Genomic DNA, 13,561 nt, shown 5'->3' on the forward strand with positions numbered 1-13,561 from the left:
GGTTGTTTATTGTTTTTTTCCCCCAGGGATGATCGTATCGACCCAGTGGTCTTAGAATATCGTGGGAGGGTGCATTCAAACGGAAATTAAAAGTTCTAGTGCCCTTTTTAAGTGACCAAAAAAATTGACGGCAACTAGGCCCCCTCCCACGCTCATTTGTTTCCCAGAGTCACCCGATCAAAATTTTCAGATAGGCTTTTTGTTCAGAATGGTCGAAAATATATGTCTTTTAGGATGACTTAATCCCCCAAAGCCCCCGGGGGAGGGCTGAAAGTTATGAACTTTACCCAATGTTTACATATTGTATTGGTTATTGGGAAGTATACAGACGTTTTCAGGGGGGATTTTTCCTGGTAGTGGGGGGTCGGGGGTTATGTGGGAGGATCTTTCCATGGAGGAAGTTTTCACTGGGAGAAGGGACATTGCTATGAAGGGGGCGCCGGATTTCCCAGCATTATTTAAAAACGATCAGAAATTAAATTAAAAAAAAAACAAGTTTTTCAACCGAAAGTAAGGAGCAACATCAAAACTTAAAACGAACAGAAATTATTCTCTACATGATTGGGTTCCCCCCTAGTCAATATCTTGCTCTTTAAGCCAAATATTTTTTTGTACTTTCATAAGAGCTATTTATTCTAATTAACGGCCTTTTTGATTAAGCGGTCATTTTTAAAGAATTGGAACAAAATTTGAACTTAGCGCAAAGAGCGAGGTATTAACTAGGGGGCGAATCCCCTAATATACGTAGGCCTATTAAAAACATATGAATATAGAAGTTTGTTACGTAAGTTAATTCGTAAGTTACGTATATTTATTACTAATAAAAGTAGAAGGGGGGGTACCAGCCCCACGAGAACCACGTGGTTTATGGTCCTTATATTGGCATAGAGTACTTATGGGAAATGGATTTCTGAGAAATTGATTGCGTAATCAAAGTGTGTCATTCACCTAAATTTCCATAGGTGTCGATGTTGTTGTTGTTGTAAGTGCAAGATCTCAGCGAATGTCAAGGTCGATGTTGTTGTTGTAAGTGCACGCTCTCAGCGAATGTCAAGGTCGATGTTGTTGTTGTTGTTGTAAGTGCACGCTCTCAGCGAATGTCAAGGTCAATGTTGTTGTTTTGGGCAAGTGCACGCTCTCAGCGAATGTCAAGGTTGATGTTGTTGTTGTTGTAAGTGCATGCTCGAGGCGAATGTTATGCCGTCCAGGAATTTGGAACACCTGTGCTGTCGACCTCAATTCCCCTATCGTGAATCAATAATTCCCCTTAGAAACAACAAATTAATTCCCCTTTCTTGACAGATCAATCAACCAATGACATCATCTGTCAGACTTTAAAATTTTCGACTAGAAACGATTCTCCAGGAATAGATCCAAGTCATTAATGTCTTTGCCTCGGAAACAACTCTACTGGTCGAACTCCAAAAGATATTAATGACCAACGCCATGGAAACAATTCTCCAAGAAACATCTTAGCGATGAATTGTTTTAGCGTGGGAATCAGGTTAGGTTAGTAATTTGAAATGCGTCAGCGCAGAGATGCCAAACACAAAAGGAACACGCTGAAATTACGTTTAGGGATTATTTGGGCGAAACCGTTTTAGACAGGTTATGGAATTATTTCGGCGAAACAGTTCGAGACATTTTAAAAGATGATTTTAGAAGAGGATTTGAGGGTGAAACTCTATGGTCGTTATAATACACAAGTTCCATTTGAACAGTGTTGTGAGGTCCCCTACCATAACCCCAAAGGGTTCCGATCCCCCCACCCCAAACCCGAAGGAAGCGCCCGATCCTCAAAGGTCCCCCCAGGCTCCCAAAGGACCACCCGGCCCTCAAGGGTCCCACAGACCCTCAAAGGCTCTCCCCGAGCCCCGTCTTTCGTTGATGTGTGTTGTCTGAAACTTATGATTTGCGATATGTAAATTACTATTTCGGACTTTTCTGAGCTAGATTTCTTAGTCTTTCGTTGTTGTGTGTTGTCTGAAACCAATGATTTGGGATGGATGGATTGCAATTTTTGACTTTTCTGAGCTGGATTTCTGAGCCGTTCATAGGTACGTGCTGTCTGAAACTTATGATTTGAGATGTGTAGTTTGCAAGTTGGACCTTTCAGAGCTATGATTCTTAGTCTCTCATAGGCGTTTGTTGTCTGAAACTTCTAGTTTGGGATGAATAGTTTGCTATTTCAGGCTTTTCTGAGCTAAGGTTTCCTAGTATTTCGTAGGTGAATGGTGTCTGAAACTTATGATTTGGGATATGTAAATTACTATTTCGGGCTTTTCTAAGCTAGATTTCTTAGTCTTTCGTTGGTGTGTGTTGTCTGAAACCTATTATTTGGGATAGGTGGTTTACTATTTTTGAATTTTCTGAGCTGGATTTCTTAGCCGTTCATAGGTCTGTGTTGCCTGAAACCAATGATTCGAGTTGGTTACATTCATATTTTTTACTTTTATGAGCTATGTATCTTAGCCCTTCATATATGTGGGTTGTCCGAAAAATATGATTTGGGATTTGTAGTTTGCTTTTTGGACTTTTCAGAGCTAGGATTCTTAGTCCCTCATAGGTGTTTGTTGTCTGAAGCCTATAGTTTGGGATGAGTAGTTTGCTATTTCAGGCTTTTCATAGCAAGATTTCTTAGTCTTTAGTAGGTGTTTATTGTCTGAAGCCTAGGATTTGATTAGTTTGGATTGCTATTTTTTGACTTTTCATGGCCAGATTTTTTAGTCTTCCGTAGGTGTGTGTTTTCTGAAACCTATGATTTGGATTATGTGGATTGCTATTTTTTGACTTTTTCAGAGCTGGATTTCATAGCCTTTCGTAGGGATATGTTGACTGAAACCTATGATTTGGGATGAGTGGTTTGCTTTTTGGACTTTTCAGAGCTAGATTTTTTAGCCATTCATAGGTGAGTGTTGTCTGAAACCTATGATTTGGGGTGGTTAATTTGCTATTTTTGACTTTTCTGAGCTAGGTTTCTTAGCCTTTCATAGGTGTGTGTTGTCAGAAAATTATGATTTGGGATGTGTAGTTTGCTATTTCAGGCTTATCTGAGCTAAGGTTTCCTAGTATTTCGTAGGTGAATGGTGTCTGAAACCAATAGTTTGGGATGAGTAGTTTGCTATTTCAGGCTTTTATGAGCTAGGCTTCTTAGCCTTTCGTAGGTGTGTGTTGACTGAAACTTATGATTTGGGATATGTAATTTGCTATTTCCGACTTTTCATAACCAGATTTCTTAGTCTTTCGTAGGTGTGTGGTGTCTGAAACATATGATTTGGGATGTGTGGGTTGCTATTTTTTGACTTTTCTGAGTTGGATTTCTTAGCCTTTCGTAGGTGTGTGTTGAATGAAACCTATGATTTGGGATGGTTAATTTGCTATTTTTGACTTTTCTGAGCTAGATTTCTTAGCCTTTCATAGGTGTGTGCTTTCAGAAAATTATGATTTGGGAGGTGACGTTTGCTTTTTTGGACTTTTCAGAGCTAGGATTCTTAGTCACTCATAGGTGTTTGTTGTCTGAAACTTCGAGTTTGGGATGAGTAGTTGGCTATTTCAGACTTTTCTGAGCTAAGGTTTCTTAGTATTTCGTAGGTGAATGTTGTCTGAAACTTATGATTTGGGATTTGTAAATTACTATTTCGGGCTTTTCTGAGTTAGATTTCTTAGTATTTCATAGGTGTGTGGTGTCTGAAACCTATGATTTAGGATGAGGGGTTTGCTTTTTGGACTTTTCTGAGCTGGATTTCTGAGCCTTTCGCAGGTGTGTGTTGACTGAAACCTATGATTTGGGATGTGTAGTTTGCTATTTTTGACTTTTCTGAGCTAGGTTTCTTAGCCTTTCATAGGTATTTGTTGTCAGAAAATTATGATTTGAGATGTGTAGTTTGCTATTTCAGGCTTTTCTGAGCTAAGTTTTCCTAGTATTTCATAGGTGAATGTTGTCTGAAACCAATAGTTTGGGATGAGTAGTTTGATATTTTTGACTTTTCTGAGCTAGGTTTCTTAGTCTTTCGTTGGTGTGTGTTGACTCATACCTATGATTTGGGATATGTAGTTTGCTATTTTTGACTATTCTGAGCTGGATTTATTAGCCTTTCATAGGTGTGTGTTGACTGAAACCTATGATTGGAATGAGCGGTTTGCTATTTTTGTGTTTTTTGAGCTAGATTTCTTAGCCGTTCATAGGTATGTGTTGTCAGAAAATTAAGATTTGGGATGTGTAGTTTGCTATTTGGACTTTTCAGAGCTATGATTCATAGTACATCATAGGCGTTTGTTGTCTGAAACTTTTAGTTTGAGATGAGTAGTTTGCTATTTCAGACTTTTCTGAGCTAAGGTTTCTTAGTCTTTCATAGGTGAATGTTGTCCGAAACCTATGATTTGGGATATGGAAATTACTATTTCGGGCTTTTCTAAGCTAGATTTCTTAGTCTTTCGTTGGTGTGTGATGTCTGAAACCTATGATTTGGGATGGGTGGATTGCTACTTTTGACTTTTCTGAGCTGGATTTCTTAGCCATTCATAGGTGTTTGCTGTCTGAAACCTATAGTTTGAGATGACTAGTTTGCTATTTTTGACTTTTCTGAGCTAGGTTTCTTAGCCGTTCATAGGTGAGTGTTGTCTGAAACCTATGATTTGGGATATGTAAATTACTATTTCGGACTTTTCTGAGTTGGATTTCTTAGTCTTTCATAGGTATGTGTTGTCTGAAACCTATAATTTGGGATGTGTGGGTTGCTATTTTTTTACTTTTCCGAGCTAGATTTCTTAGCCGTTCATAGGTGAGTGCTGTCTGAAACTTATGATTTGGGATGGTTAATTTGCTATTTCCGGCTTTTATTAGCTAGGTTTCTTAGGTGTGTGTTGTCAGAAAATTATGATTTGGGATGTGTAGTTTGCTATTTGGACTTTTCAGAGCTAGGATTCTTAGTCCATCATAGGTGTTTGTTGTCTGAAACCAATAGTTTGGGATGAGTAGTTTGCTATTTCAGGCTTTTCTGAGCTAGATTTCTTAGCCTTTCATAGGTGTGTGCTTTCAGAAAATTATGATTTGGGATATGTAAATTACTATTTCGGAATTTTCTGAGTTGGACACTTTTAAATTTTTCCGTAGAAGATAGGAAAAGTTATACTATGATTGTGATTATTTTCCATGAAGATAAAAAGTTTCACTTTAATTCTAAATTTTCTTAAATTCAATTCTGACCTTTCTCATATAGATGAAAAAAATTAAAGTTCTGTTCCAAATATTTTCCCAAAAGAAGAAAAGTTCAACTTCGATTCTGAATTTTCTCAATGAAAATGAAATAAGTTATTGATCAAATCTATTTTCCCAAAATAATATAAAAATTTCCACTTCAGTTCAGATTTTTTTCTCAATGAGATGAAGAAATTTAAAGTTCTGTTCCAAATTTTTCATAGAAGATAGGAAAAGTTATACTTTGATCGTGAATATTCAAGTTCTATTCTGAATTTTACCAAAGAACACAATTCAATTCTAATTTCCCGAATAAAAAATTTAAAGTTCAATTCTAAATTTTTCGGTGGAAGATAGAAAAAGTAATACCATACTTGTGAATATTTTCACGGAAGATAAAAAGTTCTAGTTCAATTTTAAATTTTCTTAACGAAGTGAAGAAGAATTCAAGTTCTCTTCTGAATTTTACCAAAGAACACAATTCAATTCTAATTTCACCAGAGAAAATAAAAATCTTCCACTTCAGTTCCTTATTTCACAAAGACATACAGAAATTTAAAGTTCAATTCTAAATTTTTCGGTGGAAGATAGAAAAATTAATACCATACTTGTGAATATTTTCATGGAAGATAAAAAGTTCTAGCTCAATTTAAAATTTTCTCAACGAAGTGAAGGAAAGTTCAAGTTCTCTTCTGAATTTTCTCAATGAAAAAGAAATTAGTCATTGATCATTTCTATTTTTCCAAATAATATAAAAATTTTCCACTTTAGTTCAGATCTGTCTCGAAGAGATGAAAAATTTAAAATACTGTTCTAAATTTTTCACAGAAGATAAAAAAGTTCAAGTTCTCTTCTGAATTTTATCAAAGAACAAAATACATTTCTAATTTCTACAGAGAAAACAAAAATCTTCCACTTCAGTTCTTTATTTCAAAAAGACATAAAGAAATTTAAAGTTCAATTATAATTTTTCGGTGGTCGATAGAAAAATTAATACTATACTTGTGATTATTTTCACGGAAGATAAAAAGTTCTAGTTCATTTTAAAATTTTCTCAACGAAGTCAAGGAAAGTTCAAGTTCTCTTCTGAACTTTACCAAAGAACACACTTCAATTCTAATTTCCCCAGAGAAAACAAAAATCTTCCACTTCAGTTCTTTATTTCACAAAGACATAAAGAAATTTAAAGTTCAATTCTAAATTTTTCGGTGGGAGATAGAAAAATTAATACCATACTTGTGATTATTTTCACGGAAGATAAAAAGTTCTAGTTCAATTTTAAATTTTCTCAATGAAGTGAAGAAAAGTTCATGTTCTCTACTGAATTTCACCAAAGAACACAATTCAATTCTAATTTCTATGGAGAAAATAAAAATCTTCCACTTCAGTTCTTTATTTCACAAAAGACATAAAGAAATTTAAAGTTCAATTCTAAATTTTTCGATGGAAGATAGAAAAAGTAATACCATACTTGTGAATATTTTCCCGGAAGATAAAAAGTTCTAGTTCAATTTAAAATTTTCTCAACGAAGTGAAGAAAAGTTCAAGTTCTCTTCTGAACTTTACCAAAGAACACACTTCAATTCTAATTTCTCCAGAGAAAATAAAAATCTTACACTCCAGTTTTAAGTTCCCCAAAGAAATAAAGAAACTTAAAGTTCTATTCTAAATTTTTAGATGGAAGATAGAAAAAGTAATACTATGACTGCGATTTTTTTCCATGAAGATCAAAAGTTTCACTTTATTTATAATTTTTCTTAAATTCAGTTCTGATTTTTCTCAAAGAGATGAAAAATTTAAAGTTCTATTCCAAATTTTTCATAGAAGATAGAAAAAGTTATACATTGAATGTGAATATTCAACATGAAGATAAGGGACTCCACTTTATTCTGAGTTTTCTCGAAGAAGTGCAAATTGTTCAAGTTCTCTTCTGAATTTTCTTAAAGAAGAGAAAAAGTTAACTCAATTCTGAATTTTACCAATGAAAATGAAAAAACCTTCCACCTCAGTTCTTAATTTCTCAAAGACATAAAAAATTTAAAGTTCAGTTCTAAATTTTTCTATAGAAGATAGGAAAAGTTATACTAAGATTGTGATTATTTTCCAGTGAAGATAAAAATTTTCACATTAATTCTAATATTAATAAGTTCACTACCGAGTTTTTGGACAGAGATTAAAAATTTTAATTTATGTTCCAAATTTTTAATAGAAGATAGAAGAAGTTATACATTGTTTAGAATATTCGACATGAAGATAAGGAGCATCACTTTAATTCTGAGTTTTCTTGAAGAAGTGCAAAATGTTCAAGTTCTCTTCTGAATTTTCTTAAAGAAGTGAAAAAAGTGAGCTCAATTCTGAATTTTACCAATGAAAATGAAAAGAGCTTCCACTTCAGTTCTTAATTCCTCAAAGACATACAAAATTCAAAGTTCTCTTCTAATTTTTCCAAGAAAATAAAAAGGCTCCACTTCAGTTCTGGTTTTTTTTCTCAAAGAGATGAAAAATTTAAAGTTCTTTTCTAATTTTAAATTAAATTTTAGCTCCTTTGTCTTATGGATTTACCCATCAAATTTTTAAATTAGAAAATGAGTGACTCGTTCTATTATTAAAGACAATCGTTCAAACTCGTTCATCTAACCTTCAAAACAATAGGTTAGGTTAGGTAAAAATAAATATTAATAAATAAATAGAAACATTTCTACATGTTTAAGTTTGGTTAGGTTAGGTTAACTTATCATGAGTGCTCGTGATAAGTTAACCTAACCTTTTCCGGCGAGTATGGATAGCTTAGGTTAGACTAGATTAAGTTAGGGTAGATTAGGTTAGGTTAGCCTACGTACGCTTCACTTAGGTTAGCTTAGGTTAGGTGAGAGACATGCAAAAAGTTAGGTGTATGATTAGGTTAGATTAAGTTAGGTTAGGCTAGGTTAGCCTACGTACGCGCGCGTACGTAGGCTAACCTAGCCTAACCTAATCTAACCTAACCTAATCATACACCTAACTTTTTGCATGTCTCTCACCTAACCTAAGCTAACCTAAGTGAAGCGTACGTAGGCTAACCTAACCTAACCTAACTTAATCTAGTCTAACCTAACCTAACCATACTCGCCGGAAAAGGTTAGGTTAAATTATCATGAGCACTCATGATAAGTTAACCTAACCTAACTTAAACATGTAGAAATGTTTCTTATTTATTTATTAATATTTATTTATACCTAACCTAACCTATTGTTTTGAAGGTTAGATGAACGAGTTTGAACGATTGTCTTTAATAATAGAACGAGTCACTCATTTTCTAATTTAAAAATTTGATGGGTAAACCCATAAGACAAAGGAGCTAAAATTTAATTTAAAATTAGAAAAGAACTTTAAATTTTTCATCTCTTTGAGAAAAAAACCAGAACTGAAGTGGAGCCTTTTTATTTTTTGGAAAAATTAGAAGAGAACTTTGAACTTTTTATGTCTTTGAGGAATTAAGAGCTGAAGTGGAAGCTTTTTTCATTTTCATTGGTAAAATTCAGAATTGAGCTAACTTTTTTCACTTCTTTAAGAAAATTCAGAAGAGAACTTGAACATTTTGCACTTCTTCGAGAAAACTCAGAATTAAAGTGTTGCTCCTTATCTTCATGTCGAATATTCAAATCAATGTATAACTTTTTCTATCTTCTATGAAAAATTTGGAACACAACTTTAAATTTTTCATCTCTTTGCAAAAAATCGGTAGTGAACTTAAGAAAATTAGAATTAAAGTGAAACTTTTTATCTTCACTGAAAAATAATCACAATCATAGTATAACTTTTCCTATCTTCTACAGAAAAATTTAGAACTGAACTTTAAATTTTATATTCCTTTGAGAAATTAAGAACTGAAGTGTAAGGTTTTTTTCATTTTCATTGGTAAAATTAAGAATTGAGTTAACGTATTTCTCTTCTGTTAAAAAATTCAGTAGAGAACTTAAACAATTTTTACTTTTTCAAGAAAAATCAGAATTAAAATTGAGTTCCTTATCTTCATGTTCAATATTCATGAATAATGTATAACCTTTTATGTCTTTTATGAAAAATTTGGAACAAAACTTTAAATTTTTCATCTCTTTGAGAAAAATCAGAACTGAATTAAAGAAAAATTATAAATATTGTAAAACCTTTGACCCTTAAGGAAAACGCTTCCTGTCATAGTATTAGTTTTTCTATCTTCCATTTAAAAATTTAGAAAGGTACTTTAAATTTCTGCATTTAGTTGGGGATATTAAAAATGAAGTGGAAGATTTTTATTTTCTCTAGAGAAATTAGAATTGAACTGTGTTCTTTGGTAAAGTTCAGAAGAGAACTTGAACTTTTCTTCACTTCGTTGAGAAAATTTTAAATTGAACTAGAATTTTTTATCTTCCGTGAAAATATTCACAAGTATGGTATTACTTTTTCCATCTTCCATCGAAAAATTTAGAATTGAACTTAAAATTTCCTTATGTCTTTTGTGAAATAATTAACTGAAGTGGAAGATTTTTATTTTCTCCATAGAAATTAGAATTGAATTGTGTTCTTTGGTGAAATTCAGTAGAGAACATGAACTTTTCTTCACTTCATTGAGAAAATTTAAAATTGAACTAGAACTTTATATCTTCCGTGAAAATAATCACAATTATTGTATTAATTTTTCTATCTCCCACCGAAAAATTTAGAATTGAACTTTAAATTTTTTTATGTCTTTGTGAAATAAAGAACTGAAGTGGAAGATTTTTGTTTTCTCTGGGGAAATTAGAATTGAAGTGTGTTCTTTGGTAAAGTTCAGAAGAGAACTTGAACTTTCCTTGACTTCGTTGAGAAAATTTTAAATTGAACTAGAACTTTTTATCTTCCGTGAAAATATTCACAAGTATGGTATTACTTTTTCTATCTTCCACCGAAAAATTAGAATTGAACTTTAAATTTCTTTATGTCTTTGTGAAATAAAGAAATGAAGTGGAAGATTTTTGTTGTCTCTGGAGAAATTAGAATTGAAGTGTGTTCTTTGGTAAAGTTCAGAAGAGAACTTGAACTTTTCTTCACTTCGTTGAGAAAACTTTAAGTTGAACTAGAACTTTTTATCTTCCGGGAAAATATTCACAAGTATGGTATTACTTTTTCTATATTCCACCGAAAAATTTAGAATTGAACTTTAAATTTCTTTATGTCTTTGTGAAATAAAGAACCTAAGTAGACGATTTTTATTTTCTCTGGAGAAATTAGAATTGAATTGTGTTCTTTGGTAAAATTCCGAAGAGAACTTGAACTTTTTTATCTTCAGTGAAAAATTTGGAACAGTATTTTAAATTTTTCATCTTTTCGAGCCAGATCTGAACTAAAGTGGAAAATTTTTATATTATTTGGAAAAATAGAAATGATCAATGACTAATTTCTTTTTCATTGAGAAAATTCAGAAGAGAACTTGAACTTTCCTTGACTTCGTTGAGAAAATTTTAAATTGAACTAGAACTTTTTATCTTCCGTGAAAATATTCACAAGCATGGTATTACTTTTTCTATCTTCCACCGAAAAATTTAGACTTGAACTTTAAATTTCTTTATGTCTTTGTGAAATAAAGAACTGATGTGGAAGATTTTTATTTTCTCTGTTGAAATTAGAATTGAAGTGTGTTCTTTGGTAAAATTCAGAAGAGAACTTGAATTCTTCTTCACTTCGTTGAGAAAATTTAAAATTGAAGTAGAACTTTTTATCTTCCGGGAAAATATTCAAAAGTATGGTATTACTTTTTCTATCTTCCACCAAAAAATTTAGAATTGAACTTTAAATTTTTTATTCGGGAAATTAGAATTGAATTGTGTTCTTTGGTAAAATTCAGAATAGAACTTGAATATTCACGATCAGAGTATAACTTTTCCTATCTTCTATGAAAAATTTGGAACAGAACTTTAAATTTCTTCATCTCATTGAGAAAAAAATCTGAACTGAAGTGAAAATTTGTATATTCTTTTGGAAAATAGATGTGACCAATAACTTATTTCATTTTCATTGAGAAAATTCAGAATCGAAGTTGAACTTTTCTTCTTCCGGGAAAATATTTGGAACAGAACTTTAATTTTTTTCATCTCTATGAGAAAGGTCGGAATTGAATTTAAGAAAATTTAGAATTAAAGTGAAACTTTTTATCTTCATGGAAAATAATCACAATCATAGTATAACTTTTCCTATCTTCTACGGAAAAATTTAGAAGTGTCCAACTCAGAAAAGCCCTAAAGAGGAATTTATAGATGTCAAATCATAATTACCTAAAGAGACTGTCATCTCAAAGCCTGCAAAATTAAACTCAGAAAATCCTGAAACAGCGAACTATTTAACACAAAACAATTGTTTTAGACAGCACACACCAAAGGTTTAATGAGAATTTTAGCTCTGAAAAGTCAAAATAGAAAACTACGCATCCAAAATCATAATTTTCTGACAACACACACCTATGAAAGGCTATGAAAAATATCTAATAAAAGCTGGAAATAGCAAATTAACAATCCCAAATCTTAAGTTTCGGAAAGCACTCACCTATGAACGGCTAAGAAATCCAGCTCGGAAAAGTGAAAAAATAGCAACACATACATCCCAAATCATAGGTTTCAGACAACACATACCTATGAAAGACTAAGAAATCCAACTCAGAAAAGCCCGAAATAGTAATTTACATATCCCAAATCATAGGTTTCAGACAACACTCACCTATGAACGGCTAAGAAACCAAGCTCAGAAAAGTCAAAAATAGCAAACTAGTCATCTCAAACTATAGGTTTCAGACAACAAACACCTATGAATGGTTAAGAAATCCAGCTCAGAAAAGGCAAAAGTAGTAAGCCACTCATCACAAACCTGAGATTTCAGACATCAAACACCTACTATAGACTAAGAAATCAAGCTTCAAAAAGCCCGAAATAGTAATTTACATATCCCAAATCATAGGTTTCGGATATCATTCACCTTTGAAAGACTAGGAAACCTTAGCTCAGAAAAGCCTCAAATAGCAAACTACTCAACTCAAACAAAAAGTTTCAGACAGCAAACGCCTATGATGTACTATGAATCATAGCTCTGAAAAGTCCAAATAGCAAACTACACATCCCAAATATTAATTTTCTGAAAACACATACCTATGAAAGGCTAAGAAATCTAGCTCAGAAAAAAAAAAATAGCAAACCACTCATCCCAATCATAGGTTTCAGACAACACACACCTATGAAAGTTTAAGAAATCAAGATCGGAAAATTCGAAATAGCAAACTACGTATCTCAAATCATAGTTTTCATTCAACGCACACCAAAGAAAGACTAAGAAACCTAGCTCAAACAAGTCAAAAATAGCAAACTACACATCCCAAACTATTGGTTTCAGACAACATTCACCTACGAAATACTAGGAAACCTTAGCTCAGAAAAGCCTGAAATAGCAAACTAAACATCCCAAATCATAATTTTCTGACAACACATACCTATGAAAGGCTAAGAAACCTAGCTCAGAAGAGTCAAAAATAGCAAACTACACATCCCAAATCATAGGTTTCAGTCAACACACACCTACGAAAGGCTCAGAAATCCAGCTCAGAAAAGTCCAAAAAGCAAACCACTCATCCCAAATCATAGGTTTCAGACACCACACACCTATGAAATACTAAGAAATCTAACTCAGAAAAGCCCGAAATAGTAATTTACAAATCCCAAATCATAAGTTTCAGACAACATTCACCTACGAAATACTAAGAAACCTTAGCTCAGAAAAGTCTGAAATAGCCAACTACTCATCCCAAACTCGAAGTTTCAGACAACAAACACCTATGAGTGACTAAGAATCCTAGCTCTGAAAAGTCCAAAAAAGCAAACGTCACCTCCCAAATCATAATTTTCTGAAAGCACACACCTATGAAAGGCTAAGAAATCTAGCTCAGAAAAGTCAAAAATAGCATATTAACCATCCCAAATCATAGGTTTCATTCAACACACACCTACGAACGGCTAAGAAATCAAACTCAGAAAAGTCAAAAAATAACCCACACATCCCAAATCATAGTTTTCAGACACCACACACCTACCAAAGACTAAGAAATCTGGTTATGAAAAGTCGGAAATAGCAAATTAGAATCCCAAATAATAAGTTTCAGTCAACACACACCTACGAAAGGCTAAGAAACCTAGCTCATAAAAGCCTGAAATAGCAAACTACTCATCCCAAACTATTGGTTTCAGACACCATTCACCTACGAAATACTAGGAAACCTTAGCTCAGAAAAGCCTGAAATAGCAAACTACACATCCCAAATCATAATTTTCTGACAACACACACCTATGAAAGGCTAAGAAACCTAGCTCAGAAAAGTCAAAAATAGCA

General features: G+C 32.9%; 1 protein-coding gene across 3 annotated transcripts in view; it reads right to left on the reverse strand.

Annotated features, from left to right (window-relative positions):
- Nucleotides 1–13,561, reverse strand: part of LOC148944197 (uncharacterized) — a 167,097-nt gene that overhangs the window by 54,115 nt on the left and 99,421 nt on the right. The window lies entirely within an intron of this gene.

This window comes from Artemia sp. Qi Xiang Cuo, chromosome 14 (assembly GCF_049724085.1).
Source record: "Artemia sp. Qi Xiang Cuo chromosome 14, ASM4972408v1, whole genome shotgun sequence".
In the NCBI taxonomy this organism is placed as follows: Eukaryota; Metazoa; Arthropoda; class Branchiopoda; order Anostraca; family Artemiidae; genus Artemia; species Artemia sp. Qi Xiang Cuo.